We start from the raw sequence: 19330 nt of genomic DNA on the forward strand, positions 1-19330 counted from the left end.
AGAAATTTTTTGTAATAATCTAAAGGAATATGGTGGATTTGGTGGATTCAGATTTGTCAAATATGAATCCAGATCTGCTGATGAAAAGAGGCAAATTGAAGAAGCTATCATTTGCACACTTCTCAAATTCTGAGTGGTCCCATTAGAAGTATATAATTCTATTCCTATGGAATTATATGCACATATTGAAACTAGATGGCAATATGCCCTAGACTCGAAGAAACAAATTAGAGAAAGAAGTTTGGTGCATCTCTTTCCTGATATGTCGGTTGAATCAATAAAAGAACATCTGACAAACAACCAAACTCAATTTACAATAAAACAAAAGGCCTTGAAATTGATGAATGGCCTATATATAGAAGTGGAGAAGGAAACAAAAGAGCAATGGAAGACCATCTTTCAAAGAAATAATGCTAGTGAACAATATACAGTGGAAATAGTCGATGTCACCGACCAAGAGCCTGATGTCACTGAGCAAGACCCTGCTGTCACCATTCAAATTGATGAAGATATCATGGATGCAGAGGCACCTGAACAAGAAATGATAGAAGGTAATGCTTATGAAAAACTTGTCTCCAGTGAATCTATTTTGGAACAAGTTCAGCCTTACCCACCGATCAATCAACCTGCTACAACCAAAGCTCCTCAAGCTACAGGTGAAGGCACTGAAGGTCCAAAGTCTACAATAGAAGGTACTTCACAAGAACAAACCTCTCAAGCACCTTCTAGCATGGAAAATGTTACAGCTGAGACACCAAGCACCGAGACACGGAAGGACACTACCAAGGCTAAAGAAACTGACAAAAGTGTTATCTCTACTGAGCAACCTACCGAGGGTCCTCAAGCCTCTCAAGCTATTGTAGTGGATCACCCAGTGAAAGGTAAAGAAAAGAAGTTGAAAAAGCATAGTTTCAAAATTGATTTATCAAAACTGATAGTGTTTCCCAATGTAGACATCTCCACATTGAAAGGGCAAGCAGTCAATGAATTTGGTGAACTGTGCAAAGCAAAGGCTGAATAAGAGAAGCAACTAGCCATACAAAAGAAGAATAAAGTACTTCAGAAGGTCAAGACCTTACTATCAGATATGCTACCTTCAGCTACAATATCAACCGATGTAGCCATCCATATTCAATTGGATGAACTCCTAAATTAGATTGAGACATCTGGAGTAGATGCATCTGAATACTTGAGCAAACTAAAAGACAAGGAGCTAACTGCTAAAATGATAGAGGAAGTACAGACATCCATTGCTGTTGGCAAGGTAAAACTTGTCAAAATTATTGCTGAGTTGTCCCCTCAACTCAAGCACATTCTTTCATTATTTCAGAAACTCTGCACATTTTCTTTATTTCTTAAAGACATTAAGAATAAAATAGAAGCAATTGAGAAAGAGATCACCGATCTCTCAAATAAGTTGACCCTCGAGCCCAATTCAGTTCAAAAATTTTATACTAAGCTACAATAGCTCATGGCTCAACAATTGGAACTGAGGAATGAAGAACACAATATCAGGATGGACATAATGACACTTCAAACATTATTCCTTCCTCATCTTTCATCCATTCAAGAATAGCTAAACCGAGCCACTTATCTCTCTACTACACAAGAGGGAAGCACTTTAGATGGCTTAATTTCATTATTGGCTGATATTAATTCACATAATTCTTTAATGGACAGTGTAAAGGATGCACTCTCTATCACTCTCACCAAAGCCAAGACAAAGTACAAATCCATTTTTGAACAGTTGCCACCTCCCAATGGTAACTAAATTTTGATGTTTGTCAAAAAGGGGGAGTATATCAGAGTATATCATCAAGAGTGTATAGTATTCAAAGTATCAAACAACCGGAGTGTAGTATATAGGGGGAGTATACGGTGCAGAGAATGAGCAGAATAAGCAGAGTATCCAAGAGTAGTGAACAAAGGAAAGAATAGTGATTACAGAGTATTGATCATCTAGCACACATTATAGAGTTTTGAACAACATATTGATAAGGGGAGTATATTTGATTATACTATTTCAATGACTAATGTATATACTGCATGTTTAGTCAAATTTTGTAAAGTATACAGATTTTTGAGTAATGACTTTGAAAGTAGTTTTGTCAAACATCTCAACTAATGTCAAAAGGGGAGATTGTTACTACTTATCAAATTTCCATTAGTTTTATATACAAAGTCATTCTATATACTCTAGTCGGTATGAACAGCCTAGTCGGTTACAGAAGGAAAACAGTCACAAAGCCCAGTATACACCGAGCTGTCTATTGAGTGTTATTCCATGTCTAATGAGCAGTAAAGATAATACACCAAGTTGATATACACCGAGTGAAATGTGTTACCAGATTCATTGAACCTGGACACACATATGAAAACGTGTTACAAGATCAAGGCACAGAGAACCGTTATCACATTGGAAATTGCACATACAGATTTTGTATAATTTTGAGGTCATCTAACCAGTGAAATATTTTGCATGGTTATTTATCAAGAAATCATGTTTGTAAGATCGAAGCAATGAATCAAATCACCAACATAAGAAGTCTATCTATATAGCATGAATTTAGGGTTAGAAAGATGTGTGAATGTGAGAAATGTGTGTGCATATGTGTATGAAGCAAGACTTATGTGATACATGAGAAATCACAGAGTATTATGACTGTTACAGAGACATAGAGGTCACCAAGAAGGTTATCAAAGAATAGTCGAGGAACCGAGTAAATAGAAGGGTTTACCAAGTTACTTTATGAGTTACCAAGGTATGCTATAGGCAAGGTAATCTTATTTTGAACACATAGAATCTGCTACAGCATTTCGGATGTAAAGTTGCAGATATTTGTAAAGTCTTATTGTAATATTTTGAAGTTGTGAGAGAAACCTTTAACAGGGTAAAAGACTCTAACCAAGTCTATAAATTGTAAATCCTTTAACCAGGTGCTACACTTATATAGTGTTGTATAAATCCTTTAGTAAGGTAGATCTAACTGATCTTAATACTCCTAATAGGGTAAGTTATCAAAAATAGCTAAATCTAGCTCTAACCGAGCACTCTTTATTATTGCAGTAGTGAAGTTGTGAGTGCCATCCCCATCGCAGTTTTTCTCTCTAACCAAGAGTTTCTATGTAACCAAAATATATGTGTTATGGAGTGAATCATGTATGATTGTTACTCATTTGTTTTATCTTTATGTTATGTTACAGTAGTTTTTGGTTTATGCATAACAGTAAAGATATTGTTGAGAAAAGGATTTGAAGTATTGATTCACCCCTCCCCTCTCAGTACATTAGCTTTCCATATTGGGCCTAACAAATAAATAATATATTGTAGTAGCTTCCATTTTATACATGTTTCCACTTGTCTATTTCCCTATAGCAATAACAATTTCAGATCTCTTACGAATCTCACAGCAACCATCCTGGAAGATAAAATTATAACCATTTTCGCACATCTGTCCAACACTCAAGAGAATATGATGCAATACTTTTACATAGAAAACATTATCAGTGTTATGCTTTCCATCAAAGGTAATAGAACCAATTCCACCAATTTGAGAAGTATGATCATCTCCAAACCTAACAGAACCACCATCATATTTTTCAAGCTTTACAAACTTACTTTTGTCACCATTCATATAATTTAAAAATCCACTATCAATGAAACATTAATTTCTATCTCTCCTAACATGCTATATTGAAAAAATAGTCTCAACAACCTTAGATTTATTATATTTAAGTCAATCTTTGTCTATAATGAACAAGCAATCACCATCCTCATAATCTGACTCATCGTCTCAAATACTAGCATCATCTCTAACTTTGTATGGTTTCTTATTGAATTTTCCTTTATTTTCATTATAATTATAATTTGATCCTCTTACCAGACATCTAGATGCATAATGACCAATATTTTCATATTTAAAACATTTAAGAGGTAATATACCTTTATATTTGTCGGTTCCTCTCTTCAGCTTTCTCACAAAGTTTGCTTCCATTTCATCCGAGCTCTCCTCATCATCTAAATATTCATCTATAACTTTTTATGTTTTAACTTAGGCCGTTTATGGTTTTTTTGTCTCTCCCAAACTTTCTCATCTCAAATGTAGTCAAAGTCCCAAAAAAATGTTCTCTAGTGAATTTTGTTGGGTCATAGCTCTCCTCAATAGCTAAAATCTTGTCATTGTAACTCTTCAATAAATTCCTCATGATCTTTTGTATCACATCGTTCTCATCCAAGAAACAACCAAGATCTTTGATCTCATTTATAGCACTATCAACCTTCTAAAAATAGCTTGCTACTCCTTCACCTTCTTCCATTTTCAAATTCTCATAAGTAACCTTAGTAGTTTGCATCTTATATAGCTTGACTCTTTCATTTCCTTCAAAAATACTTTTCAATATTTCCCAAACTTCATAAGAAATATCTAAAGCAGCAACCTTCACCAATTCAGTTTTAGATAGAGCACTAAAGATAACATACCTTGCTTGCTCATTTTCTTCATATGCTTCAATCTCATCCTTTGTAGTAGGTCCATTTACCAGTGTGAATATTTAGTCTCAATAGATTTCTATGTTTTTTAACTTAGAGAAATCAAATATGCTCACATGTTTATATTCGTAACAACAATGAAGGAAAACTAAGAGGGGAGGGTGAATTAGTTTTCACTGGATTAAACAAATTAAGCACAATCTCAGATCTGATCAACTGCAACAAGAATAAAGATAAAAACAATAACACCAACACTCAGAACACCAATATTTTGATGTGGAAAACCCAGTTATGGTAAAAACCATGGTGGGAACCTACCCACAATAAGATGATACTCTACAATAGTATGTGAAAATATTAAACTAGGGAATGTACATGAATTCAAGCACACTGCCTAGAGCTCACTACTCAAAATAAAATAACCCGGAAGTCTCCAACCCTAAGGGAAGGTTCACTACCTTACAAGAAAATTTGGAATACAATCCGGTTAAGATGAATTGAAAGAATAACATCTATTGATTCCTGATGGTAGTTACGGTTAATCTCAATTGTCTACCCCACAATAATCTCTACTGAATACACCACACCGAAATATTAATTCTCTTATTCACACATAAACTAATCTCTGATAATGTAGACATACCCAAATTACATGAATAATACACCTATTTACAAATCATCAACCTTGAATACAAGGCCTGCCAAACCCCACAACACCTAATTATAAAATTACATCACACTATAAATAAATCAGCCACCAAACCAATATATTTCCATAGACAACATATCATAGACCTAAATCAACTCTTTGAACATGCAACACCACCATAAATATCACCAAGATTAACTGCAACGCGCTACACCACCAAAAATATCACATAACATGAAGAATATTACTAGACCCATAAGATCTTAAAGATCACAAATAATGATCAATTTGGACCACCAAAACAAATAGGACACAATCAGGAAACACCAACAAGCATGTTAGAACCATCCGCAATAGTTGCACCAATACCACTTATTCCAATCTTCATCTATCAACACACTAACACTCAGGAACACTCAACAACGGCAACTCAGACTAGAAAGATAACTTGCAGAGCACCAAATATCAAACCATATGAAATGAAGATACACATGAACATCCCAAACACCCTCCCAAATTTGCAACCAAAGATATGACCATATTGGAGCACAACCGATCAATCACTAGAACACTGCACATTGAACACTGAAAACTAATCTCCATTGTGGAATCCATAACTCAATCAAGTCACTACATAGCATCATAAAATTAATAAAGAATGAAGTATCTCTAGTTGATTCAGCATAGAAAAAAATAAATCAACCAGATTAACTTAGTGCAAACATCAGATCATCAAAACAACTCCCTACAACACTAGAACACAAGAATATGTTGACATCAATGACAACAACATATCCTAGCAGAAACAATATCCAAAAACCTCTACCTTTTCCATTGATGGCAACATATGAATGTAAAAAACAATCAATGCAAAGGAATAAATAATCACCTGCAATCTCCCTCTAAGATCATGCACACAAAGGTAGTTTTTCATAGGCTTCTCTCCCCATTTGATATCAATGCCAAAGACAAAATCAAATCATGCTTCTCTCCCTCTAAAGAGGATAATCTATCCTCCTTAGGAAAAAGTCACAACTGAACATCTAAACCACACACTAACTACTCTAGTTGAGTAGCAGCACTAACTCATCAATCTGAATAACAGGATACGACTATAAATTCCACGGAATTGATGCATCTCAATGCATCTAGTTCTCATCAGGAGGGGAAAATACCCCTAACTTGTCTCTCAAATAGACAAATGTATCTATAGGTAAAGGCTTAGTAAAAATATCTGCAATCTGATCCTTTGTAGATACATACTCCAATTTGACTTCTTCATCATTGACTTTTCCCTCAAGAAATGATACTTAATTGATATATTCTTTGCTTTAGAGTGTAGTATCATATTATTTTAAATATTAGTAGCACTTGAATTGTCATAGTATATAATAGTAGGCTCAGAATAAAAAATTCTAATACCCTTGAACACTTGCTTCATCCAAACTGGTTTAGTACAGTTACTAACAACAACAATGTATTCAACTTCAATAGTAGATAAAGATATAACATCTTATTTCTTACTCGCCTATGAAACCAACTTCTTCCCCAAAAAGAAAGCTCCACCGGTAGTTCTCTTTCAGTCATCAACATCACCTGCCCAATCAACATCAGTATAGTCACATAACATGAAATCATCATTCCTCGAATACCACAAACCAGAGTGAATTGTTCCCTTCAAGTATCTAAAAATCCTCTTCACAATAGTAACATGAGTCTCTTTAGGATCAGCCTGAAATCTAGCACAAAGACAAACAACATGCATAATATCTGGTCTAGTTTGAGTTAAGTACAACAATCCACCAACCATAGATCTATACAAGTCTGATTAACTTTCTAAGATTCATCATTCTTAGACAACTTGCATCTAGTCACCATAGGAGTTCCAATAGGTTTAGAATCACCTAACCCAAACTTCTTCAACAATTCCTTCACATACATAGATTGAGAAATGAAAATGCCTTTGTCAGTCTGTGTAATTTGCAATCCTAAGAATAATTTCATCTCACCTTTCATAGACAGCTCAAATTCCTTTTGCATATCATCAACAAATTTCATACTCAAGTCATCATCTCCTCCAAAACTAATATCATCAATAAATACTTCAACAAACAAAATGTTATCATTATCAACTTTAAAGTATAAATTACTATAAGCAACACCTTTACAAAATCCCAACTTCATCAAGTACTTATCCAATCTAGCATACTAGGCTCTAGGGGATTGCTTCAATCCATACAATGCTTTCTTCAATTTTCATACCATATCTTCTTCATCTGATAATTAAAATCCATCTGGTTGCTCAATGTAGACTTCCTCTTCCAAATCAGCATTCAAAAAGGCTGACTTGACATCCATCTGATATACCTTGAAATTATTGTAAGCAACATATGCAAGCAGTAATCTAACAACTTTGATTAGCTACCAGAGAAAATGTCTCCTTATAAACAATTCCTTCCATGTAAGAACTGTTAGGATAACCGGTGGACAACTGAGAAGGGAGGTGAATTAGTTGTCAATAGATTATAAAAATTAAATATAAAAAACCTTTTACTGGAATGCATAAACCAAATACCAAAATAGACGATATAACAATTAAGCACAAACATAAATCACAGAACATTTAGCAACCATCCATAACATAGAACACCATGATTTGTACGTGGAAAACCAGATAAAGGGAAAAACCATGGTGGGAAGCCTACCCACATTCAGATAATACTTCTATAGTAAGTATGTGATTACAATAAGAGGGGCCTACACATGCAAGAAGGCCAAGATACTAGAACACGTTGCTCATCACAAAAGGAGCCTCACTGACTACAAAAGAAATCCATACTACAATCCAAAAAAGATGAATGAACTGCAAGTATAGCGTCTCAAATTTCTGAGTACAATTCTAGTTAAGCTCAATACCGAAGGTCTTAAACCTCTTACACAAACCCAATTCGATCACCTATGATCGACCAGAACCTATGCATATGATTACAACTTTATTCACACATAAATGATCCCATAACCTTAATCCCATGATCTACAAAGAGTTTACATCATATCTATACCAACCCAAGACCTAAACAATTAGGTCGGCCACCTAAAATATAATACAATAAATCTATTACACAATCTTGCAAACCAATAATAAACCAAGTGAAAGGAAAGCACAGTGCAGAAAACACTCTCCTAACACCAATTCTAAGGGAAATCAAGCAAGTATGTCTTTAAATTCTTTTGCAGAACATTAAGATATACATAGACTAATAAAAAACTAATCACATAGAAAACACAACAAAGAGTTAACACCAGATTTACATGGTAAAACCCTTACGGGTAAAAAACCCACCACCAAAGAGAGATCACTTTATTCACAATTAACAAAAGGTTACAATAAAGTTACAGATTCTCTTCACAGGCATTTTCTCTCAAAATCTATGTTCGGATCACAGTCATCACCTATGCAAAAACATTCAAGCTTCCTGCATAAAGAACTCCACACCATACATCACATAGTAGCCTCTCTCTCTTTCGGTTACATCTCTAGCAACATGTATATCAACCATCGATTACAATGTATCGGTTAAGCATAACAATTATGGAGTCCAACAGTCTGTCATTCAGTAACATTTATCCACCTAACCAACATTGTGTTTTGGTTTCCTCTAGCTACTCTGATTACATTTGTTGAATGCAGTTCACACAACAGTTAGTCGCTGCAACTGCCAGAAATTATAACCATCAACCGTCCTGTATTCACAACTCATCCATTATCCCACATTCATCAAGAATTTGGGTCAGTTCATATTCATATATACCGACAAAACCATCTTCAATGTCCAAGTGTTTATCTTTTGGACTTTGGTTCGAGTGCACACCCGTAGTCAGTCTCTACTCCATCGGCCATCAGAAAGACCACAAAAGCATTGCTTTGATCTCCTGATGAACCAATGACTCCACTAATGTGTCTCTCCCATGTGGCACCACCTGATTGGCTCTGGGGTCCTTGCCCTGCCTCCTTATCATGACCTCACTAACCACCCGGAATGAAACTCTTCTTTGTCATTGGGTCACAATGGAAAGTCTAACGAGAAATTTCCCATCTTAACCTAGCGACCACCGTTGGATCTTCTGCGATCGTCGTCTGATCAGATGTGATCTGCTTGGCCTTTAACTCACCTTAGTTTCTCTCCTGTCAGATCCCACCACTTGGTCACCATGTCGCGAGGGATAACATTTTGGGCACCTCATAACCTCAATACAGTGTCAGCCACTGATAGTCCCAAAATTTTACTCCACTATTGATCTTCCTTAGATCTTCTTGATTTGCATGACCCTTATCTCACCTGGGCCACTCACTTATGCCACGTGTCACTTCCTAATTGGCTTTGAAGTCCCTATCATGCTAGCTTAGCATGACCTCACTAACCACCCCAAATGAAGCTCTTCTTTGTCACTGGGTTGTGATGGATATTCTAACGAGCAATTTCCCATCGCAACCTAGCAACCACCATTGGATCAACCTTGATCTGCACGGTCTTTAACTCACTTCTTTTTGCATGTGCTTTGTCACCAAGCCGCAAGGAATAACTTTTGATCATCTTCCCATCATGGTATAGCAACAATCATTTGATCATCTCAGACTTGCTCACTTGTTAACCGATCACAGGAAGAAGATTCCATCGGCCTGTCAGCATGAGTCACACCAACAGTTGTTCCATCGGGATAGGTTACTGCAATCAGTCTAAACACAAGTCAAGTTAATTTGAGGCACATTTCCAACAATCTCCCACTTGATGAGGAATTCACTAGACTGCCAAACACTTACAGACATACCTTAGAAACATGGACTCTAAAGCCCATCAATGTTGGTATACCACTCAATTGTAAATCATCAGGAAATAGAATTTACTATGTGCATCATTGAGATACTTGCATAGTAGTCACATTTCATTCATGGACATACCTACCTTCTACCATGCCACTGCCAGTGGACACACATAGAAGCTCCATTGAGAAAACCATATAATCTATCTCACAGAAAAACATAACTTTGTCTCCCAAGAATACAAAACTCTCGATCCAAAAAGGTTAACCGAATGTACCAACATTTGTCACAAACATAGTTGGAAAAGCACCTACAGCAAGTGCTAGCATATCCAACTATACATACCTCTATGGTATACTATAATTCCATGTATCCATGAGTACCTTTAACTGATCAACCCATTCCAAAACTCCAAATGAAAAACCACAATATCATGAAGTATCAAGCAAATGATCAGTGTCGTCAAAACACAAAAATAACGAAGATCAATGTCAAAATTCCAACTGCAGAATCAGGAACTTAAACATGACAACCATGATCTAAAGCATCTCATCCAAAGAGATAACATGCTCCATATGAGCACCTCCATACCATGCCATAACTCTAAATGCATCTCAAGAGTGTACCATGTTAGGATTCCCAAAGATACTGAGAGGAGGGGGGGGAATCAATATCTAACCGATTTAAAGATTTACTTGATTTAAAACATGTAAAGCATGCCAATAGAGTGTACCAGTAAATCAAAAGTAATACAGTAAACAAGAAAAACAATAACCACATGAAGAGCACACCATAAAACAATAGTTTAATGAGGAAACCCGGTGTGGGAAAAGCCTTGGTGGGATTTGTGACCCACAATATTCACTTACTGGCCAATAAGGGAATATTACTGCTACAATAGGGGCCTGCACATGCAGGAAGGCCAAGTGCCTAGAGCTCACTGCTCAATTACAAAAGGAAGTCACACTAAGTTACAAAAATGGATTATAATAATCTAATGTCTTGTACTGCTTCAAAATAGCATCTGCTATGCTAGATCCAATACCGGTTTTGGCTCTGTTGTATACATAAACCCTTAACCTAAAATTCGCATATTAGGTCTGCATTATTTTGCCTATCCTTCATTACCAAATGTTCTATAATGATCTCATACATATATGAGTCATCTTACAACTCACCATGTCAGCTTACAATGATTTTACAATTAATTACAAAATATATTACAAATAAAATCTATGTTGGCCTAGGTGTCGGTATCCTTTCTTTCACTGCTGGTGTTTTGTGTGTCAGTCTAGAGTTTGTCATTGTCAGTGCCAGTATAATTGTCTTGCCGATATCATATGATTGCAAGGTTGCCATCAATGACAAAACCTTCAATCACCTACAATTTCTCATTGGAGTGTGCATTTGCCAACAATCTCCCCCTTTGGCGTTGATGGCAACACTCATGAGAAAAATTCAAAAAGTGTTGTCCAAAAAGAATCTGCCAAAATTGTCTTACCAAAAACTGTCTTACCAAAAACTGTGTGCCAAACATATGTGCTCCCCCGAAGCTGATGGTGTCTTCTACTAATCATTTTTCTCTGCTAATCATTTTTCTCATTACCACTACTTCCCCTTTGGTATCAATGATAAAGGTTGTCAAAGTGTCAACTGAGTGTGGTTTCCAGCTTCATCCCTGTAACCGATTGGTTACAATCTAAAAAAGGTCTGCCAATACCAGATTTGGCCTCTCAGTGAATCGTTCACTATCCTTTAATGCGGCCTCTGTCCTCTGAATTGTACCAGTGAGGTGTTGCATTTGTTGTTCCAGTGTCTTTTATCCTTGAACCAATGCCTCAGATATCTCTTTTCTCAAGGAGGCGAGGTAGTCCAATTTTGGACTAAGTCTCCATTTCAGATCTTTTGCCTTTCCTTTTATTCTTTCCTTCTCTCTTTCAAATTTCTGAAGTTCCTCCTCAATATCTATTATTTTCTGCTCAAAAACTGATAATGGTTTAGATGAATTAATGAAATTGTCAGCTAATTTATTTATTTCTTCATGTACCATACTGATCTTCTTGTCTATATCTACTGTCAAAAAGTTTGTTTTACATGTATCTCTATACAACTTTTTAAATTATTTTAGTGTTTAACATAGTGCCGGTAAAAGAGTGTCAAATTGTCTCATGCACTTCTTTATTTCCTCTTCAAAGGATTTATGTTTTCCTTTCTCAATTTTCTCTTTGAATGCTTCCTCATTTATTTGTTCAACTGTCACAATGTTGTCAGTAATATACTTAGACAATGTGTCAAGTTGATTTAAAGAATCTTTATTATCCACATTACACTTGGGTGCTATCATTTTCAAAATTGGGATTGTATCATCAATAGCTTTGTATTTTCTTGATTGAATCCAATAGAACTTTAGTCACATTTGTTGGTCTGAATTTCTGCCATGGAAGAACCAACAATCTGTATTTCACCAGTGTGAGTAGCTTATTTGCTTGTAGTGACCTCTGGTAGGTCAGTTTGTGTTTGCATTTCTCTAAGAAAAGGTTTGGGTTTCTCAGTTGTTGCCGGTGGCATTGTCTCTGCATGAACCTATTCCTGTGAGGGAGCCTGTTGCTCTGCATGTTTCTCAGTGTTGTCCACTACCATTTTTTCTTCTATGCTACCTGTTACCGGTGGCTCAATAGATGAATCATTATGTACATCTGTGGTCTTTTCCTTTCGATTGTCCAGGGTCACTGTAATATTTTCTATCAGTGGCTCAGTTGCCACATCTAATTTCCCAGTTGATTCTTTATCCACCACAGTATTGACTTTTTGAGTATCAATATTCATTGTATATAATACCTTAGAATTAGGATTTGTATCCTCATGTGGTGTGTCCATACTCTCAATAGTCAGTTGATCATTAGTAGTAACTACCGGTGGAGTATCTAGAGGTAGTGGGGATAAGTTGTCTATTATTTTTATACTAGGTGGTCCACCAACTTTACCTTTTCCCTTATCCTTTTGATATACCTTGATGGGTTTAGGGCTTCGATACTCTTCTTGTTTCTCCTTCTCTACAATGAATATATCCCATGCATCAGCTGTTTCTTCTGTTACCTCATTCACTCTACCTACCATCGGTGCTACATGTCGGTGAGCAGTTAAAAATATTGACTGGTTAGCCTCAGAGATCAATTGATCTATCTCTTCAGGTGAGTTGACGGGATGTACAACAAGTAGTTTTTCAATATTTTTTTTCTTATCAATCTCAACAATAGCTAGCCTTCTAGCTTCTAGTCTATTATATAGATCTACCGATATTTCATCAACAACTTGCATCAAAAATTTCTTGTAAATATCTAAGTGTAAGATTACACTGTTCTCTACTTTCTCCTTGTCATCAGCTGATAGTGTGTCATATAATTTGTTAATGTTTTTCAACTTTCCATACTCTGTTATTTCATTGAGAAGTCTATCAATGGGAGCAATAGTTTGTTGAGTCTTCTTCTTAGGGGTCATCTTCATTTTCTTTGGAGTCAATTTCTTTGCTGGGGGCCTCACTACTTGTTGCTTCTGTCTTGTTTTTCTAGGAGAAGGTGAGGGTACCGGTGAATATTTTCTCTTTCTTTCAACTCTTTTGAATTTAGCTAGTATGTCACTCTCAGAGGAAGTTGCAACTGGTGATAGATGAGCTTCCGGTTGAAGTTCTTCCAGTTCACTCTCCTTAATACCGGTTTGTCTTAATACATCTTCCTTGATAGCTTTTTCATGTCGGTTCCTTTTCTAACAGTTGCCTCAACCACCTTAACCCTTTTTCTTGATTGAATTTGGCTTTCTATTGTTTCAGCACTGCCAAAATCTTTTTCTTTAGGTTCCTTTGGAGCTTCTAGGAGGGCTTTTGCATAAGTTTCTATTATGTTGTCATCAGTTTCATACCCCATTTCAGTTACCCAAATGGTTCTAGGAATAACTGCCTCCATCCAAATTTCATCCTTATATTTGTCCACAATTGCTTGTGACAATCTAACTCTAGTTTTCATTTGGGCCTTCAATGCCTAAAAATACTCATTTATGTTCTTTTCCTTCTTCTCTCCCATGTTGTTCAGTAAATCTAACAATTGTTTGCCTAGCGGCATATCAAAACCAAAATTTCTAATACCAATACCGGGTACTTGTTTGGTTATGTACAACATTAGACAAACAAATAGGTTTCCAAATTTGAATATTCCCTTTTTGTCTTTCTTTATCTTTCCCAAATTATCAATCAGTTCATCTTTAAGCCATTCGCACACATCTATTCTTGCATTATATTTTACCATATCATAGGCACTTTTAATGCATAGGCTAGAGACTGAGTTTAACCTATTTGCATGTGTAGTTTTGTAGCCTAAGATCATACTGATAAATTTGACATTGATATTCGTTACATCATTTGCCCTTAGTGATCTCTTGTCAAATGTTGCACCAGTTAGGTCTATCACTGTGTCATTTGAGACTCTCTTGGTTTTGTCAGGTCTATTACCAATGGAAGGTAACCTTGTTATAGCTTTGATAGCTTCCTTAGTAATCTTGTGAATAGAGTCCAACCAAAAGAATTCACCATGAACCCTGCTTAGCACAATTCTTATGATATCCTTGGGAAAATCTGGGATACTAAGAATTTCTGTAAAACCTAGGGTTTCTATTATCTTGTGTTCAATTTTGACATTTCCAGATTCATCACAAATTACAGATTTATACATGTTTTTGATTTCATCATCACCCAATTCGTCTATATAACAATGTATATACATTCTAGGGTCTTTATCATAAACTACTCCCTTAGGGATTTTAGAGAATGCACCAATGTTATCATCTTTCTTAGCAATTTTGGGAACCAGTTTGAAGACAGGTCTAGGGCGGTTAACTACCTCAACAATAGTAGGGTTTGCAGTGAATTCAGGAGTAGATGAAGAAGCCATGGTTATAAATACGTTTATCTGCCTTAAGGAATGATTGCTTGATGAATTGCTTCACTAAGGGTGCCTTCACTCAGAAATTTTCATGCTCTTGAAATTTTGAATGCTCAGTGAATGAAAATGGAGCCAATACACTTGCTTTATAATGTCATTATCTCCAACTACCACATTTAATGCTTGATAGTTAAGTAATGACTTAACTTATCTACTGGTATAGAAGTAATTTCAACTTCTTACCATCAACTGAGGGAATAATAGCATGTTTCTCATTTAGTTGCTAAACCCTCAAAGGAATTTCCTTCAGTTAGATGAATCATCTCCTGCCGGTGGAGTGTTACTTTGTTCTACCAGTGGAGGAGTATTCACATCAACATTCTGATTTGACTTTCTAATCCATTGTTTCGAGAATTCTTGCTTTACCTCTTCAACCTTTTCTTTACCTTTCAAACTAGGACCTTTGTTATTTACCAGTGAGGTCTTTCTTTTACAAAATTTAGCAATGTGTCCAATCTTGTTATAGGCATAACAAGTCACATTGTTTTTCTAAATAGATTTCCCATATCCTATGCCGGTATGTGTTCTGCATTGATTAGATAAATGTCCAAATCTTCCACAAACATAACATCTTACGTTCATTCTATAATTTTTTGAATTATGACCAACTTTGTTTCTTTTAGAACATTGACCGGTGGGTGTATTGGTGTTTTGATGATTTCTAGATCTACATTGATTTTCTCTATGACCATACTTGTTACAATTAAAACATTTGCCATTAAATTTGTAAGCAGTAGGTTGTCTTACCGGTTTTTTATGATCATGTTTGTTTACAGTACCAGAGCTTTCAACTTTTTCAAAGCCAAGGCCATTTGTATCACCATTTGGTTTATGATTCTTCAACATGTCATCAAGTTCTTCTGAGCTTTTCTTGAATTTCTCCTTGTGATGATTTGCAGCAGTTAGTTCATTTTCCAAGATTCTTTTCTGTCTTATGAGTTCAGTTCTATCATTTTGTGTGTGCATTAAATCTATCTTCAACATATCATTTTCATGACTAAGTCTTGTGTTCTCATTTTCAGCATCATTTAGTCTTCTGGCCAAGTCTTCTTCATTCTTCTTCCTATCTTCAATTTCTTTACAAAATCTCATAGTCATATCTTGCATCTCATTCTGTGTTGTACTGATCTCTTATCTTAGCTTGTTTACCAGATCATTAAGAGTTTTCTTTTCACAAAGTTCTCTTCTCTTATTTCTTGCAATGGTAACTTTTTTGCATCATAGTCTAAAAGAGTTGTTTTCAATTGTTTCTTCAAGTTCTCCATCTTTACCGGTGTCAAGATCTTCCTCAAGCTATTAGACTTCTGAAAATAGAGGACCAAGCTCTGATACCAATTGTTAGGATTCCCAAAGATACTAAGAGGGGAAGTGAATCAGTATCTAACCAGTTTAAAGATTTACTTGATTTAAAACATGTAAATCATTTCAATACAGTGTACTGGTAAATAAAAAGTAATGCAGTAAACAAGAAAAACAATAACCACATGAAGAGCACACCATAACATAGTAGTTTAACAAGGAAACCCGGTGTGCAAAAAAACTCAGTGGGATTTGTGACCCACAATATTCACTTACTGGCCAATAAGGGAATATTACTGCGACAATAGGGGCCTGCACATGTAGGAAGGACAAGTGCCTAGAGCTCACTTCTCAATTACAAAAGGAAGTCACACTGACTTACAAAAATGGATTATAATAATCTAATGTCTTGTACTGCTTCAAAATAGCATCTGCTATGCCAGAACTAGTACTAGTTTTGGCTCTGGTGCATACATAAACCCTTAACCTAAAATTCGCATATTAGGTCTACATTATTTCTCCTATCCTTCATTACCAAATGTTCTATAATGATCTCATACATATATGCATCATCTTAAAACTTGCCATATCGGCTTACAATGATTTTACAATTAATTACAAAATATATTACAAATAAAATTCCTGTCGGCCTGGGTGCCGGTATCCTTTCTTTCACTACCAGTGTTTTGTTTGCTGGTGTAGAGTTTGTCATTGCTAGTGCCGATATAATTGTCTTACCAGTATCATATGATTGCAAGGTTGCCATCAATGACAAAACCTTCAATCACCTATAATTTCTCATTGGAGTGTGCATTTGCCAACATACCATGACACAATAAAAAATAGTTTAACAAGAATAACATGTTAAAACATAAACAACATCTCTACCAAGGACTTATGGATCCTCAAGATTTCAGCATCTTTAGTCACATGAAGATCATCCACCATCAAGTGATGAATATACATCACTGCCAAACATGGTACCAATTCTTACATGGCATCATGATAAACATCTTCTTCATGAAGATTGAACCAGACATCAATAGATGTATGACTTGCCAAAGCAGCTCAGAAGGCATCTTTGTCATCATTCTGAGAGGACCTAGAATCTGAAGAACTCTTATTTTTCTTCTTCTCTCTGCAATCCTTTCGGATATGACCAGTCTGCCCACAATTCCAACACTTTTCTTTGGACTTCTTTCCAGGAGACTTAGAAATTTCCTCTGACTTGGATTTAGACTTCTTGTCCTCTTGCTTGCCTCTAACAACGAGAGCCTCCTTGACCATCTCAGAATATTTTCTTCATGTTTCTTCTGATAGTAACGAAGAAACCACACCTTCCATTGTGAGCATGGTTATTGTACTCCCAATGGCCATTACCAGATGATCCCATGTGTCAAGTAGAGAACATAACAGAAGAAAACATCGATCCTCATCATCAATCTTAACTCCTACAGAGGTTAAGTGTGCAACAATCATGTTGAAAACATTCAGATGATCTACTAAAGATGTACCCTCATCCATCTTCAAGAAATACAACTTCTTCCTTAAGAATAACTTATTTACCAGAGACTTTCCCTGATAAATATCACCAATTTTCTTCCATAGAAGAATAGTAATCTTCTCCTCATGAACATTTAACAGAACAAACTCTACCAAATAGAGTCTAATCAACCCTTTGGCTTTTCTATCTGGAAGGTCCCAGTCCTCTTATTTCATGCCTAAAGGTTTAGTTCCAACCACTGCAATCTAGAGATCTCTATCAACTAGCAAATCTTCAAATTTAAGTTTCCACAACTCAAAGTTGGAGCCATTGAAATTCTCAATGTCCATTTGCCCAGAGGTGTTTGCCATCTTAAACTACAAACAAGATAAATAAACACTCTGCTAGACTCCCACTAAAACGAGAATTGACACAGAGAACCAACCCTACCCAACAAGGAATAGGCCAAGCTCTGATACCACTTGCAAGGAAAGCACAATGTGGAAAATGCTCTCCTAACACCAATTCTAAGGGGAATCAAGCAAGTATGTCTTTAAATTCTTTTGCAGAACATTAGGATATACATAGACTAATAAAAAACTAATCACATAGAAAACACAACAAAGAGTAAAAAACCCACCACCAAAGAGAGATCACTTTATTCATAGTTAATAGAAGGTTACAATAAAGTTACAGATCCTCTTCACAAGCATTTTCTCTCAGAATCTATGTTTGGATCACAGCCATCACCTATGCAAAAGCATTCAGGCTTCCAACATATAGGACTCCACACCATACATCACACAGTAACCTCTCTCTCTCTTTTGGTTACATCTCTGGCAACATATATATCAACCATCGATTATAACATATTGGTTAAGCATAACCGTTATGGATTCCAATGGTCTGTCATTCAGTAACATCCATGCACCTAACCAACATTGCATTTTGGTTTCCTTTGGCTGCTCTAATTACATCTGTCAAATGCAGTTCACACAATAGTTAGTCACTCCAACTGTAAGGAAGTCTAAGCATCGACCATCCTGTATTCATGACTCGTCCATTATCCCACATTCACCAAGAAGTTGGGTTAGTTTGTATTCATATTTACCGACAAAACCATCTTCAATGTCCAAGTGTTTATCTTTTGGACTCCGGTTCAAGCGCACACTTGTAGTCAGTCTCTACTCCATCGGCCATCAGAAAGACCACAGAAGCATCGCTCCAATCTCTCGATGAACCAGTGACTCCACTAATGAAGCTCCACCATGTGGCACCACCTGATTGGCTTTGAGGTCCTTGCCTTGCCACCTTAGCATGACCTCACTAACCGCCTGGAATGAAACTCTTCTTTGTCGCTAGGTCGCGATGGAATGTCTAACAAGCAATTTCCCATCATGACCTAGCGACCACCATCGGATCTTCTGTGATCATCGTCTAATCAACTATGATCTTCTCGGCCTTTAACTTGCCTTAGCCGCTCTCCTACTAAGTCCCACCACTTGGTCGCTATGTCACGAGGAATAACATTTTGGGCACCTCACAACCTCGGTACAGCGTCAACCGCTGATAGTCCCAAAATTTTACTCCACCATTG

Source organism: Cryptomeria japonica, chromosome 8 (genome assembly GCF_030272615.1).
Source record: "Cryptomeria japonica chromosome 8, Sugi_1.0, whole genome shotgun sequence".
NCBI lineage: Eukaryota > Viridiplantae > Streptophyta > Pinopsida > Cupressales > Cupressaceae > Cryptomeria > Cryptomeria japonica.